General features: G+C 37.7%; 1 protein-coding gene across 7 annotated transcripts in view; it reads right to left on the minus strand.

The window, feature by feature from the left end:
• MECOM (MDS1 and EVI1 complex locus) overlaps positions 1-14919 on the minus strand; it is a 616769-nt gene that overhangs the window by 518735 nt on the left and 83115 nt on the right. The window lies entirely within an intron of this gene.

Consider the following 14919-nt stretch of genomic DNA (forward strand, 5'->3'; position numbering starts at 1 on the left):
CAAGCTACTTTATAATTAATAAAAATGATTTTACACTAGCCATCTAACTCTCTTCACTTCAACCCCTCATGAACTTAAGTGAATCTACAAGACAGCTGGTTAAGACCCAAAAATTTGCCTTTTCTTTTTTTTCCTCCAAAACTGCTGTAAGCACTAAAAAGTTGGCTTTTCCATGCTCACCTTTACTGAACACCAGACAGATGGTTAGAAGGTTAAGAAAAGACCAGACTCATAGTGTTAGGCCCTATGGAGGTGTTAAATCAATGAATGAATGAATGAATGATCTGACAGTGCCTACAAGCTCAAATAATTCAACAAGGCTTCGATTACGGATTCAGAATCTTCTTTGAAATTGGGCAACTTTCAGCCACATCCAGACTAATTTGCATATTTTCCATGTATTTTCCACTTCCTCCCTATTTCTTTGTACATCTTCTGGAAATTTTTCTGCTTGTTATTTCTACAGAGGACCTGGAGGAGATGGGAGAGGTAAACTTCAAGTCAGTTAATGGAGCTCATTGTTCTCTAACCAAGTGATAGCCTTAGTTGGAGAAAAAGTCGAAGCTAATGACTAAATTCAGATTTTTGGATTATCCATCAACATGAATTGACCATGCATTCCTTAGCCAAATTAGGATTAGTAAGGAAAGTAGGAAAATAATCAGAGTTGATGCCTCGTATCAAAAAAAAATAGACATTGTTTTCTAATGTGGCACTTATTGTCATAAATATCAAGGGATTAGATAACTAACTGCTATAAATTAAGGGTAGTCTAAATTACAAGACTTGTTCATTAACAAGTATAAAATAATTGCTTTAGACGACTTAAAGATGTGTGATATGGACTGGAAATCTGAAAATGCAAGTTTTTAAAATTATTCTGTGGTCACTATTTCCTTTAAGCTCAGTTACTCAGTGGGAATTAAAAACCTGCCAGGACTTCAGTGATACAACTCATGATGCTTTTTTTTTTTTAAGAAAATTGCTGTGCAGCATAAATTTTTTCATAGACTTTCACACCTTTCCAAACCACTTTTTTCCTGAAGGATATGGCCTACTTTCTGTAGCGCTAAGCTTAAATGTGGTGCCATTTAATTACACACAGACTAATAAAGCAAGACATATTTAAATGTAATTTTGTAGCTTGTACACATAAACTCAAGCCAGTGGATGATGAAATGCTGCTAAAATTATCCTTATCCAGTAAAATTTATTGCAGTGATGAAAATCTTGACATCTATTCCAAAGTTCAAATTAAACTTTAGCGTAATAGAGTAGCCTAAGTTAAACCAAAGTAAATAAGCAATTATTTATAGTAATTGTATGTCTGTGTGTTGCATGTATTTAACTTTTCAGAAGAAGTCAGTGAACCCACATTGTGGGGATGGCTGAATTAATTACAAGCGTACACAAAAGGGTATACTCTTCAATGATCTCAGCATGTCACTTTGAATTTATCCATCTGCCTAATACCCACCTGTCTAGTTGCTCTTTCATTTAACCACGTATTATGGCATCAATATTAACTTTCAGATTCGGGTAAAACCATTGCCATTTCCCAAGCTATTTGCCTCCTAATAAACACAGACTGAAGGGGAAGTGTTGAAAGCTATGGCAATATTTTTCCCATAATGTTTGATACAAATCCCAGCTGCACAGCATTGTATGTTAATAACCATTATTTAATTAACAGATGAAGAAGCCCTTTTGAGCTGCTCTGGCAGATTTTGAACTTGATCTTCTATCATTTGATGTCATGCAAGACCAGATAAATGACAAGTCTTTCGAGAGTCTGCAGAGCCCCTTTAGAACAGCTGCACAGTCTTCCCCCTTCTTTGCAGCAGGTTTCTCACTTAAGAAAAAAACACGCTTCATTACATCGCCTCTTACTTGAGCTGCAAGGGTCTATTCAAGGAAGATAAGCCTCTTAGAAATGAAGTAGCGTTGAATTTAGGTTTTGAGTGACAGCAGGAAGATTTATCCATTCAACAGACAATACCGCTTTCTCTGCATTAATCTAGGAGGCGGACAATGATCTGTTTTTTAGGCCTCATCTCATCTCTTTCCCACAGCAGAAGGTGATTAGAGTTAGGAAACAGGGACTGTGAAAGAAAACTTGAGCGCTATCTCTCTAGCCCTCCTGTTTCCTGAAGGGGTAAGAGGGAGCCCCTAGGCCAAGGGCATCAATCACAGATTCACAACAAGGATATGATGCTTTACCACTGAGAAACCGATACGCCACAGGTATAAAGGGGTGAGCCCCAGAACGCAAAGGGTAAAGCATTATAGTTAACCTCCCAAAGAGGGAAGAAAGCACACACAAAGTAGCTCTTCATAAGTGAGAGCCCTTGAATTCTTCCTGGCTGGGCCCAAATGAAAATGTCAGGAATCTCTTGGACTCAACATGATATTCTACCACCTATACACAGGTTAAGGTTCAGTGAAATCCCAATTAGCTGATCTGCCAGCGGAAGCCTAAACATACAGGAGACACAAAACAATGCCACCCAACATTTGAGTGAGATTTCCACAACACAACTATTTCAACCATTTCATCTCATTTATATCTATCTTCTGCACCTCAGGAGAGGATTTCTGTAGGAGCCCAATTATTAATTTGAAGTATCCCTCTCAGTCAAGCACTGAGCACAGAGCCCATTGTGAGCAACTTGTCAACTGCTAGTAACCTACAAAGATATTACCCTGAAGTCCAGCATGAGAATTCCATTTTACAGGAAATAGCTGGTACTATCTTTAGTGTGAGAGGCTTGCCACTTTATTAGTAGACTATTTGTCTACACTTTGAAGTGCAGAAATTGACAAATGGACTTTAGAGAGACTATGGTGGCTTTGAACAATACTCTCAGTTTGGGGCATGCAATTTTTTTATTTTCGATAAGTTTTGGGAGAACAGATGATGTCTGGTTACATGAATACGTTCTTTAGTGGTGATTTCTGAGATTTTGGTGGACCCATCACCCGAGCAGGGTATGCTGTACCCAGTATGTAGTCTTTTATTTGCAAACAGAAGGATGCTACTGCCACATCATAATATCCAGGGATGCCTTTTATAGACTACTCACAGCCTTGATCCTTTTTTCCTTTAGCTCACTGTGAAGGTACATATCAAATGTCTAAAAATAAATGAATAAAATGAAATATTCACCTCCAGTAACCCTCAAAGTATCCCTGCAGCAAGACAATCAAAAGTGAGCCCAGAAAGGTTTAGAACTCAGATACTGGAAAACAAGTATGAGGCAAAATGCTTTCGTGTGATACCTATTTTCCTGAAAAGGCAGCGCATGGAGGCCGGGAGAGACTCTCATTCAAGTGTGAGTAATTAATTAAGTTAATAAGTACTCAGAGAGAAGAGTCATAGACATTACCACAGAATTAAATCAAGTTGCCCCAAATGACTTGTAAATTTAAGAGCAGATTGTGTGTTCTCTAGAAATCAATATAGAGTCATCACATTTTGACATTTCCTATTGTTAAATTGTGTTTTGTTTTGCTTTTGCTAAATGTCATATTGACAACTAGAGACTTCCTTGACATTTACCCCATGTGATACTGGAAATATCTGTTCGTCAATCTTAAAGCCACTGTAAGCAGCCAAATATTGTGGTGACAGGATGTAATCCATGTTTCAAGTCTCCTAGGAACCCAAATCCAACGCCAGCACCAATATCAACACCAAAATGTGGCTTGAAGAAGACTCTGAAGGAAAATAAGAAACCATCACTCAGACCCTTTGGAAATCCCTTATAGCATCGTAACACAGAGGCTATGCTCACGTAGTGAACAGGTCTGCAGAAAAGCAGTAATGATTCAAAACAAAACCAAACAAGAAAAAGAGCACTGAATCTCTGTTACTCCGTATTGTCCAAATGAGTCTGGGAAAGACGGTTTTATTCTTATCTCTGATCCTCAAATTCCTTAAAGTCCATCTTTATCGCACTGTTATCGATAATTTCTTTTTTACCTACTGCTTCCATAATCAAAAGTTGACCTCCCAGGTGGCAAAAAAAAAGCAGTGCCTCCACCATCAAATCCTACCTAATGGGCCTAATCAGCTCCTACCATGATAGTCTTTATTTTCTTCTTTCTTGCTTTCTGCCTTTTTTTTTTCTTTTTTAATTACTGAAGACTCTTGTTTTAGAGAAACCCCTAATTGCTTCATTTTAAGATGTTATGTTTAACCTCAGGAAATGGTGCTATAAGACCTGGCAAACAGCTTTCTGGTTGTTTCAATCAGTACCAGATTATGAGGTCCAGCCGGGTAAGAACTCTATTCATTTTCTTGCCCTGTCATCTTGATCTTATTTGAATGTCTGGGGAGCTGGAGGTGCTTAGCTGGCCCTGAGTTTCAGGACAGGGGGCGGGAGTACCAGGGAGAGCTATGCGATGTGTTAGAGACACTGAAAGTTTTCATTTTGACTCCTTAATGAGAGCGACCTTTGACACAGGCTGATGAGTTCCATGCCTGTCCTGGTGTGCTTTTTGAAAACATTTGACACTGGTCACAGGTCTGACAGGGATATGACTAATGAAGTCGTGGTATAAAAATAATGGGCTGCAATTGCAAGTCATTTGCATGAAACCAAACTCCTTAAAAACTTGTCTCTGTTCACTTTCTGTTTTCTAAATGAGTCAATAATATGAATCAGATGGGTTGAAGGGAATAGACTCCCAAATATTCCTTCTATAAGTTTGGTAAATTAGTTGGCATTTGGTGCAATTTTTGTTGCCTTGAGGCCTGGTTTAAATTGGACTGTAGTTACTAAATTGCTAGGGCGATTGCAGAATGTGTAGGATAATGCATAATACCTTGTTTTTCTTAAGCGTTTCGTCAGAGAGCTTCTTGTGAGGTCAAGGGGCCCAGGCAGCTCTTTGCAGAAAATATCAAGTGAGAGTAAATAAGAAGAAATGTAAGGAGGTTGTGGGGGAAGGAGAAAGGAAAAGACTAAATAAAGGAAAGGAAAAAAAGGAATAAATGTAGAAAGAAGAAATAAAACAAACCAAAAAGAGGGCAACATGGATTGGGGTCCAAGAACACAAAAGGACAGGAACAGGAGGAAAATGAGGGAGACGGGAAAAAATGGAAAAATGAACGCAGAGTGATTAGAGAAAATGGGGAATCGAAGAAAACTTTTAAAGGGAGAACCCTAAAAGAAGAAGATGCCATGACTTCAGTTTATCCTGTCAAACTGTGTATTATTTATCCTCACACAGTGCTAAGTATCCACTAAACAAAACTCTGGTCTAATAGCAGCTCACAGTTCACACACTAAGGCCGATCCTTCCCTTCCTTTGTCTCTGCACGACCCTGCCAAAGTTCCTGATGTTTCATCCTTTCACCTGTAGCTAAAAACACCTTCAGAGAAGGTTTTAGCAAAACTTCTGAAATTACATTTGACCAGCTGCATCAGGAAGCAGCAGCCAGGAGGAGGCACATTGTACAAGTTCCTTCCTAGAGCCTTCCTCCTGTGGGACTGACTATTCATGATTTAAACACTTGGGGTTTTCTTCATGATTTGTCAGTTTCAGCACATCTATTTGGAACTTTGTTTTGCTTACTAGTGTATATGACAAAACTAAATATCATGTGTTCCCAAACTTAAATAAAAAGAAACACAAATGATTTACAGATACACACAAATAGAACAAATGAATAACGGAAAGGTTACATGACGCAGAGGAAAGGGTACACAGAGGTTTGGAAATGAACCAGCTCTGGTTGCTCTGTGACCTTGGGAAATTGTCTTCATCTCACTGAGCCTCAGTTTCTTCAATCACAAAATGAAGGATTAAAAGATTGTTTTACGAAGTACTAGCAAAGAACCTGTCATATCATGAGTAGCTAAAACAAATGAATGAGCAGGCAGAGTAATAATACTCTCTTTTGTGCCTGCCTTTCAAGAAAATATTTCTCACCTACCATTCCTACATAAAGAAATCAATAATAATTCTACTTATATCCCTCCATAACACTGAAAATGCAGGATAGAACATGCACAGACTCCATAAACTAACCACATTGCATCTGTTGGGGTTGTACATTCTACTCCCAAGGACCTGAAATCCAAACAACTAACAAAGTGAAACATGTTATCCTCTCTCTCTCCCTCTGTCTCCCTCTATCTCTCGCTTTCCCTCCCTCTCTGTTTCTCTTTCTCTTCCTGTAGAACTGCCCATCACATTCCAAATCTCCACTTAAATCCTTAGATTAGTGCATACCAACCCAAACTCCTATATTTACTTCTTCTAAAAAAGCAGAACTAAGGATTAATGTTCATAATCATGACTTGATAATAGTTTAGTTTTTTGTTTTTTGTTTTTTTTTTTTTTGAGACAGAGTCTTACTGTGTCACCCAGATTGGACACAAACAGATCTCACTACAGCCTCTACCTCCTGGACCCAAGTATGCGACCACGCCTGGCTAATTTTTTTTTTTTTTTTTTTTTTCCTGAGAAACGAAGTCTCACTGTGTTGCTCAGGCTGGTCTTGAACCCCCGGGGTTAAGCAATTCTCCTGCTTTGGCCTCCCAAAGGGCTGGGATTACAGGCATAAGCCACCGTGTTCAGCCAGTAAATATTTTAAAATCAATTTCTTGAGAAATATTTACTGTAGCCTAATTCTCAAAAATTGATCAATCGTGGTTACTTTCAGTTTGTCACAACTGGCCAAATTCGGGCCACTCCAAGCCCCAATTATTCTAAATATGCATGCATTTACTCTATGAATTCCTGCTGAGAGAATATTATTTCAGTTGTTTGTCTTAATGAGGCTCCTCAGTCCCTAAGCAAGTTTTCTTATTGTTGCTGAAATAAAGACATAGAAGATATTCTCATTCTAGGAACCAAAGCTAACATTAAAAGACAGTAATAGAATTAGAATAAATTTTTTAAAATTAAAGAGTTGTTTTTTAAGAAACAAAATAAAGTTTAATAAAGACAGAAGAAAGGCCGGGCACAGTGGCTCATGCCTGTAATCCCAGCACTTTGGGAAGCCAAGGCGGGCGGATCACGAGGTCAGGAGATCGAGACCATCTAGGCTAACACGGTAAACCCTGTCTCTACTAAAAATACAAAAAATTAGCCAGGCATGGTGGCGGGCACCTGTAGTCCCAGCTACTTGGAAGGCTGAGGCAGGAGAATGGTGTGAACCCAGGAGGCAGAGCTTGCAGTGAGCCGAGGTGGCGCCACTGCACTCCAGCCTGGGCAAAAGAGCAGGATTCCACCTCAAAAAAAAAAAAAAAAAAACAGAAGAAAATGAAGAATGATTTAGAGAAAGTCTGGGAAGGCTCAAAAGGAAGACGCTTAGGGTTATAGTACATTTCCAATTGAATTTGAGTATACTACTGGTAAACTACTGTGTACTTCTAAAGAAAGTGGGACTTAACAAGTGAGTATGACATTCGGCAGCTGAGAATTCATCCTTTCTCTGTAATCAGTAATGCTAAAGACTATATAGAAAGTGGTCCACACAGCCCAGCATTGTATTCACATTTTAAAGAATGAAGACACTGAAAATGAGCAGTACCAAAAAGTACTAAGAGGATGAAAAATAGATCCTGAAAGGAAAAGACAATATAAATTCTAGTTATTTCACTAGAAGTGATCAAAAATCAAGTAAGTGCAAAAGGATCTTATGAGAACGATGCTGACTGGTTGTCTTTCATTTCCACAGATTATCAAGCAAGATGAAATGGGAAAAATGGATAGAACATAAAGAAAATCTTCTTGACAGTAATAAATATTAGAACATTTTTAAATATTGGACAAGATGACCAATAGAGGTTATGGATTAGAGGTCTTAGAAATCTTTTAAAAATAGGAGCAATGACCATCTGTCTTAAATGGTTTGTGTCTTTACCTGCCTGGAGGCCAAACACTGAATCATTACCAAATGTATGGTTCTATTATCCCAGAGATTGATGTCATTACCCCTGAAGTTTAATACAGGGGAATGGGGCAGGCAATTGAATAGTGATGAATCAAAAATTTAAGGATTGAAGAGATGATGATAGAATATAAGTCTAGCATTTAATTTCTCTAAAAGTCCACAGAAAATAATTCTATAAAAATAAAAGTGTGTGGAAGTTCTATTTTGTATTTTAATTAATGTGTGTATTTGACTCATTTCCTTTATTAAACCATAAGCTTCTTGAAGGCAAGAGACGTATATTTCTCCTCATTTCCCCTCCACCTCACCAACCCACCCAAAGTCCCTAACACCAGGGCCGAGAACCAGGTGTTATAACCAGGTCTATAGACACCTATAAGGTTATATCTGCCCCTGCCTGGACTCCAGGGTTTGTTAACTATTTTAAATATTCCTATCCATCCCTTCTTAAAAGCTACGTCTTCATGAGGTAGAGAGTTTTATCTGCTTTGTTCACTAATAGCACCTATAATAGTTTCTGGTATATAGTCAACACTTAATAAATACTGGTTGAATGAGTGAATGAACAAATGAATGGTTACTATTCAATACACTTCTTGAGGGCTATTTAGGAATAACAAGTTTTTTAAATCTCCCAAATAGGAAAAAAAAAAAAATGTTAGCAACATTCTTAACAGGCGGTTCTGTATCCTGGGAGGCAAAACCATATTAATGCTAACATTTTTGTCTTCCTTCTCCCTATCATATTCCTATACAAGACTTTACAACCACAAAATTGCATGCTGTATTTAAAAAGAGAGAAAACATTCAAGATCAACAGTCTTATGCAGAATAATTAACTCAATTTCTATTTGTTTTTTGTTTTTTTTTGAGACGGAGTCTCGCTCTGTCGCCCAGCCAGAGTGCAGTGGTACAATCTCGGCTCACTGCAAGCGCCACCTCCCGGGTTCACGCCATTCTCCTGCCTCAGCCTCCTGAGTGGCTGGCGCCTGCTACCACACCCGGCTAATTTTTTTGTATTTTTAGTAGAGACGGGGTTTCACCATGTTAGCCAGGATTGTCTCGAACTCCTGAACCAAGGTGATCTGCCCCCTAGGCCTCCCAAAGTGCTGGAATTACAGGTGTGAGCCACCACGCCCGGCCTCAATTTCTATTTTTTGTATTTTCATTTCAAAACTTGAAATAGTTGTCTAATCAATAGGTGGTTTTAAATCTACATTTTCCTATCCATTTCTTTGCAAGTAAAGTAGGAATGAGAATCCTTGCTCCCATAGGGGAAACACATAAAAACCACAGAACATTATGAATATACTATTTAGTTTAAATTTTTTTACATTATAAACCTCACTCTGCATTCAAATTTCCATCTTTACTTTTCCCATACCTTTGTATTTTAAGCATCTAAAGCCAACAACTATAATAGTTTGCCGTCTAGTTAGCATAATTTCTTTATTGCCTTGGGCATAGATTTGCAATGTAAATAACAATACCATTTTGCATGGCTATTGTACCTCTGGAAACCCTTTACCAACATTAATTTTCACAACCGTCCTTAAGGAATAGGTGATCACTGATATTATTAAGGCTCAGGCTAATGAAATTTGGCTTGAAGAATAATATATTTGCAAGAAAGCTTTAATTTACCATTTGTCAGTTTAGTGTTATATGGGTATGTATTTGTGTTTCACTAGAGCCCAAAGAAAGCATTTGCCTTTGTAACATCCCCTAGGAATATATAATTTCAATTTAGATTCTTCACTTACCCAGACAGGAGACTGAATTCTGTTTATTTGTTTGTTTTAATAGATCTCTATGTCTACCTTACACCAAAGCTCAGTCTGACCAGATGCACAAGTGAAATTACTCAGTTTGGTCAGTTCTTAAAGCATAACCATCTGGTAGTGTTCTCTGTGCAGCAGCTTTTAGAAATAGCTTTCCACTTACTAGGTATCAGCAGTTAGTGCTGGCATTTCTGTAGTAATCATAGAAGAAGTAATCATACTACTGGAAATATTAAGTCACATTCATTGAGGACTATATGCCAGTTCCTGTTCTAAGCACCTTATATGTACTAACTCATTTAACTTTCATAATAACCTAATAACAGCAGTGCAGTTATTATCCCCACCTTTCCAGATGTGGGAACTTGGACAACAAAAAGAGGTTAAATAATTGTCCAAAGATGCACACCTGATAAAAGGTGAGGTCAGCATTCCAACCAATATTTATTGAGCACCTAATTTTTTTTTTTGCCAGACACTTCACAATGCTTTGACTGCCCAATATTTCCTGTAATACAGAAATGATCATACTGTATTTTTATTCGGCAACATTTATCAAAAAGCCTGGAGCTGTCCCCAAATGTTTCTGATAATCACATCTCTTTCCTAAAACAGGGAGTTTTAAGAGAATGGTAACATTTTTTGCCATTGGCACGTATGGCATGGTTTCTGTCAAAGGGACTGTGGCTCTTTATCACATGTAAACCCACACACACACACACACACACACACACAATCACCTATTGAATGGGCCAACTCGAACAACTGGTCAGTGAAGGCTGGGGAAATCAGTCAAACCAGTGATTTGACACCGTGCAGAACAAAAAGGGAGGGGAGATGCAAATATTGTTGAATCTAATTTTTTACTTTTTAATATCCTGTCCTGGAACCATGCAAAGTAATGCTAGAACCTGTAAAATATTTAGGAGGAACGTGGTAAGGACAAAAGATAGTTTCCAATGCTATTCTAAAAATGTATTGATTTAATTGCAAACAGTTACATTGTACACTGTCATAGCCTAATGCTTCATGGAACAAAGAATTTCCAGTTGCATCTCCATGTCTTTTATCTTTTAAAATGCACTTTTCTATTTGTTTACAAAGTTCTATTATTCACCTACCAGGAAAAAAAATACCAAATTTAAATGAATCCCTTTATCCAAAATTAATCCTGGCCTTAAGGATCAGATCCAGAATTAGCCAGAAATATGCATAAACTCCATACAGTTCCAAATTAATTTGTTAATTTAATTACCATAATAATTCAAATTGTTGACCGTATTGTCATCAGAAACCAGAAGAAAATTATAAATAAATAGAATCTTTGTTATTTGTATTAAGCAAAATAAAATTACATAAAGAGAGACCTGGATATGTAGAGTATCTTTCATCTTTGAAGTAGTTGCTGTATCTTCTGTATAATATTACAGTATTCAACGTAAGGACTCATTTTTTCAAACAACAGAGTAAATAACAAAACAAAAATATACAGTGACTTGCTGGCTCATAGATGATGACTTCCTCAAGGCTGCAGTGACTTACACACCTTTCTTTGGCAACTCCTTTTGGAATTCTTTTTTATTTTTCCATAGAGATTTTTGTGCGTGATTTTTATTTTGTTTTGTTTTGATACTTTCATGAGCTGCAAAATTATGTGGCTCTCCCCTTCCATAATTTGTCCCATTAAAAGTTTTGCCATCCTGTTAGGCATATAAGTGACATGGTGGCCAGAGTTCAGGGGTGACGGGAACTGAATTTTGAAACCACACAATTTATGTGGAAATAAAGTAAATTTCTCATTTGTTTCTGAGTTAGACATATGGGAAGACTGTGTGTGTAATAGGCTGTTTCATTTGTGTGATGGAGAGATTTTTTTTTTAAGCCTTCTGAAGAAAAAAGTCATACTGATGTCTAGGTTCATCTATGCTCCTTTCCCCATATTTTAATGTGGAAACATTTTAGAACTCACAGTTTCCACACTTCGTACATTTTCCACAGTTAATTAATCCTGCTTTCCCTCATGACAAATGACCGTATCTCATAAAAGGACACATTGGCAAGCAAGGATTTAACTCAAAGAAGCTATTCTTTGATATACATGTTTGAATTTGGGTTTTTTTACATTTAAAAACATTGGACTCTCAGAATATGAAAATGTACTACATCTCCTACAGAAAAGTAAATTTGGAAATCTTTTAGGTAAATCAAATACATAGGGTTTTTTTCTTATCCTGAAGAACCACCATGTCCAATTAGAGAGGTGGGAAGTATGACTACTCCATACCTATATTTTGAAGTCTACCATACCTTGTGCTGTCAACTCGGAAAATTCAGAAAGTAAACCCTACTCAAATGGCTGTGTGGTAGCTTCTGAAAATTCCCAATGCAAATGGCCCTCTTTTTTCCCTTCCAACTCTCCGAGTCTTAGGGAAAGAAATAAACTCCAAATTATTAACCTGTTGCTAATTTTCCTATTACTCAATATTAAATTAAGACGGCCCCAGGATATTAATCTAGGCTGTCTGCTTCCCACAGAGACACAAAGCTTTGCAGCATAAGAGCTAGAAGGATGAATGACACCACTATTCTTATCTCAAAGAAGTAACTGAAAATCTCACAGATTGACGATAGGCCAAATTCGGCCATCACATATCCCTACGCCTCTCTAGAGACCAGGAAGGCACCATGTTAGAGTAAATTCTACTTTAAACTTTATAAGTAACTGCAGGTCCTAGGACATCCATGCCACCTCTCAGGGCCTCTGTTTCCTCATTCGTAAAATGATGTGGCTGAAAAAAACATTCTCTAATGGCCCCTCAGCTCTGGCATTTTATGATTTTATCTTATGCCATGTAATATGGCATGCTATTCCTCCACTGTCTCCCCTCTCCAACCCCCATTGATTTATTGCTGAATAGCTAGTCTGTACAGCAAGCTCTGGGCTTAACCTGGCCTCACTTGCATTAGTCGAACCAAGTTATTTCTCATCTTCATCACCACACTGCAATTCCGACTCACATAGAAAAATCTATCTATCTGCCTACAAACCTATACATCCATCTACCTACTTTTAACAAACCTGTGTTCAAATAACATGCAACTTCTAAAGAAAAATTAGTGTTTCTAAGGCTGATTCCCTTGGAATCACTGCAACCATTTTGTCACAAAAGACACCAATTTAGCCAACTTGCAAGACCCTTTAGAATTCAGGCATTCCCTCTTCACTTTCCCTTTTATTCAGCACTATCCTTTCTTGGCATCTTTGGACTCAGAACTATGAATCGCCACATGCCTTCCATTTTGTTCCACATCTGGACCAGAGGCAGGAAAACAACAGATCATCAACAAGTTCAGGTGGAGTTTGTTTTTGTTTTGGATTTCTATAAACAAGAAGAGAAAATAAACTCTAAGTAAGCATTAGTTTTTACCAATTTATTTTTCTAACGTGCTACATTTCTGGGGGAAAATATCCACTGATTTGATGAAAAAAGTATGACGTTGGGAAGCCTGCTCATGTGGGCATGAGGTAAATACCAAGATAAATAAGATGACTAAGGTAGCTAAAATAGGTATAGTAGCAACAATAACAACAGCAACAGATATTTTGGGTTATTTGCTCTACCTTAGAATCAGAGTGCCCACACTGATAAGTGAGCATATCTGGCAAAATCTGCTCCCATAGAGGAATGGCCAGTGCAGAATGTTCTTCTCTAAATGGTTGTCAGAGGCCAATTTGTTAAGACTAGAAATGGAGAACCAGAATAAGAATAAAATCCTTTTCTCTAAGATTCAGGCCTGTCTCATAGGTACAAAGGAAGAAGTATTTTTAAAATCTCTATTGTATGTCAGGCACCATGCTAGGTACTTCTATATGCATATTTCATTTAACTTTCTCAACAAATCAACAGTGTGGTTCTTACCAGTCCCCCATTACATAATGAAAACCTTCGGATTTTGAAAGTCCACATACAGCCACTTGATGGTGGATATGAAATAATTGTACATTAAGATTATTAAGCTGCTGCAGTCAGATAAAATATTTAACAAGTATTAAACTGAAAGGGATAACGTGAAATCAGTTTTAGCTACGATACTAATCTAGAAGTTACTATCTCCACTGAAGGCAGCAAAATAGAAAGTGTCCCTACCAGCACAGCATAATGCAAAACGCAAGCAGGCCTTCTGCAGAACCTATTAGAGAAAGCAATCTGCTCTAGAGTTGATGAAGATTCCCTAATCAAAGTGAAATTGAGCAAATTCCTAAGCCAGATGGGGAGTTTTCTGCTAGCAAGTCATCAGAAACAAAGATGCCAACTTGAGCCTATGGAAAGGCACAGTCCAAGAAAAACATGGAACACTACCTCACTGAGAATAGAAAACTCCAGACCCCACCAGGACTGTGGCAATCCTCTCAGCCCTCTCGCTTATTAGTGGAAGAGAATGGGGATTCAAAAACAGAATCCCTTTGTACATCATTTATATCTTTGTACATGTAATTATACTTAAATCAACTACGTAGAAAACTTTATATTACTCCTAAATTATAATGTGGGTTTAGTCATTCTCTGATTCAAGGAAATGTTGGCTTTGTAAAAGCAAAGGTAACCTTCTGCTGGTATTTTGTAGGCTGTGGACAGAGAAATCCCTGGAACAATTGGAGAGTTGAGAGTCAGATGCACCAAGCCGAGAGAGAAAGCCAAGTGCACCATTTAACAAATGATACGGTTTATTTCTCTTTGGTTTTTTGCTCCATGTTATACACCCACATACTTGTAAGACAGAGCAGTGAATGGCCTCTTCTGTCTCAGCCCAAAGCCCACACTCTGCTATGTCACACTATTATGACAGATAGGTGATGAACCCGTGCTAATCACCTATTTCACTTGATGATCCAATGTAACAACGTGTGGATTTGAGAGATGGTCTCATACTAAAAACAAATAAAATGAAAGAGAAATCTGTTATAATATGTAGGATTCCTTATTAAAAGATTCAGAACCACAGGTCAAATAGCATGCTGTCCAGGAACAATATGATAAAATTCTTTCCTAAAAGGAAAATTCCACTGAAAACAAGCACTTTCTATGTCCTAGGAGATGGCCCATAACAACAGTACAGTATAAGAATAATTTTCCATAAAAAATACTCATAAAATCAAAACCATTTCTGGTCCCCACCCATTTCATCTTCATTTTCTAGAAGCCAAACTGAAGTGATGTGGCTGTTTACAGT

The sequence above is a fragment of the Trachypithecus francoisi genome, unplaced genomic scaffold, assembly GCF_009764315.1.
Source record: "Trachypithecus francoisi isolate TF-2019V2 unplaced genomic scaffold, Tfra_2.0 Lachesis_group0, whole genome shotgun sequence".
Lineage (NCBI taxonomy): Eukaryota > Metazoa > Chordata > Mammalia > Primates > Cercopithecidae > Trachypithecus > Trachypithecus francoisi.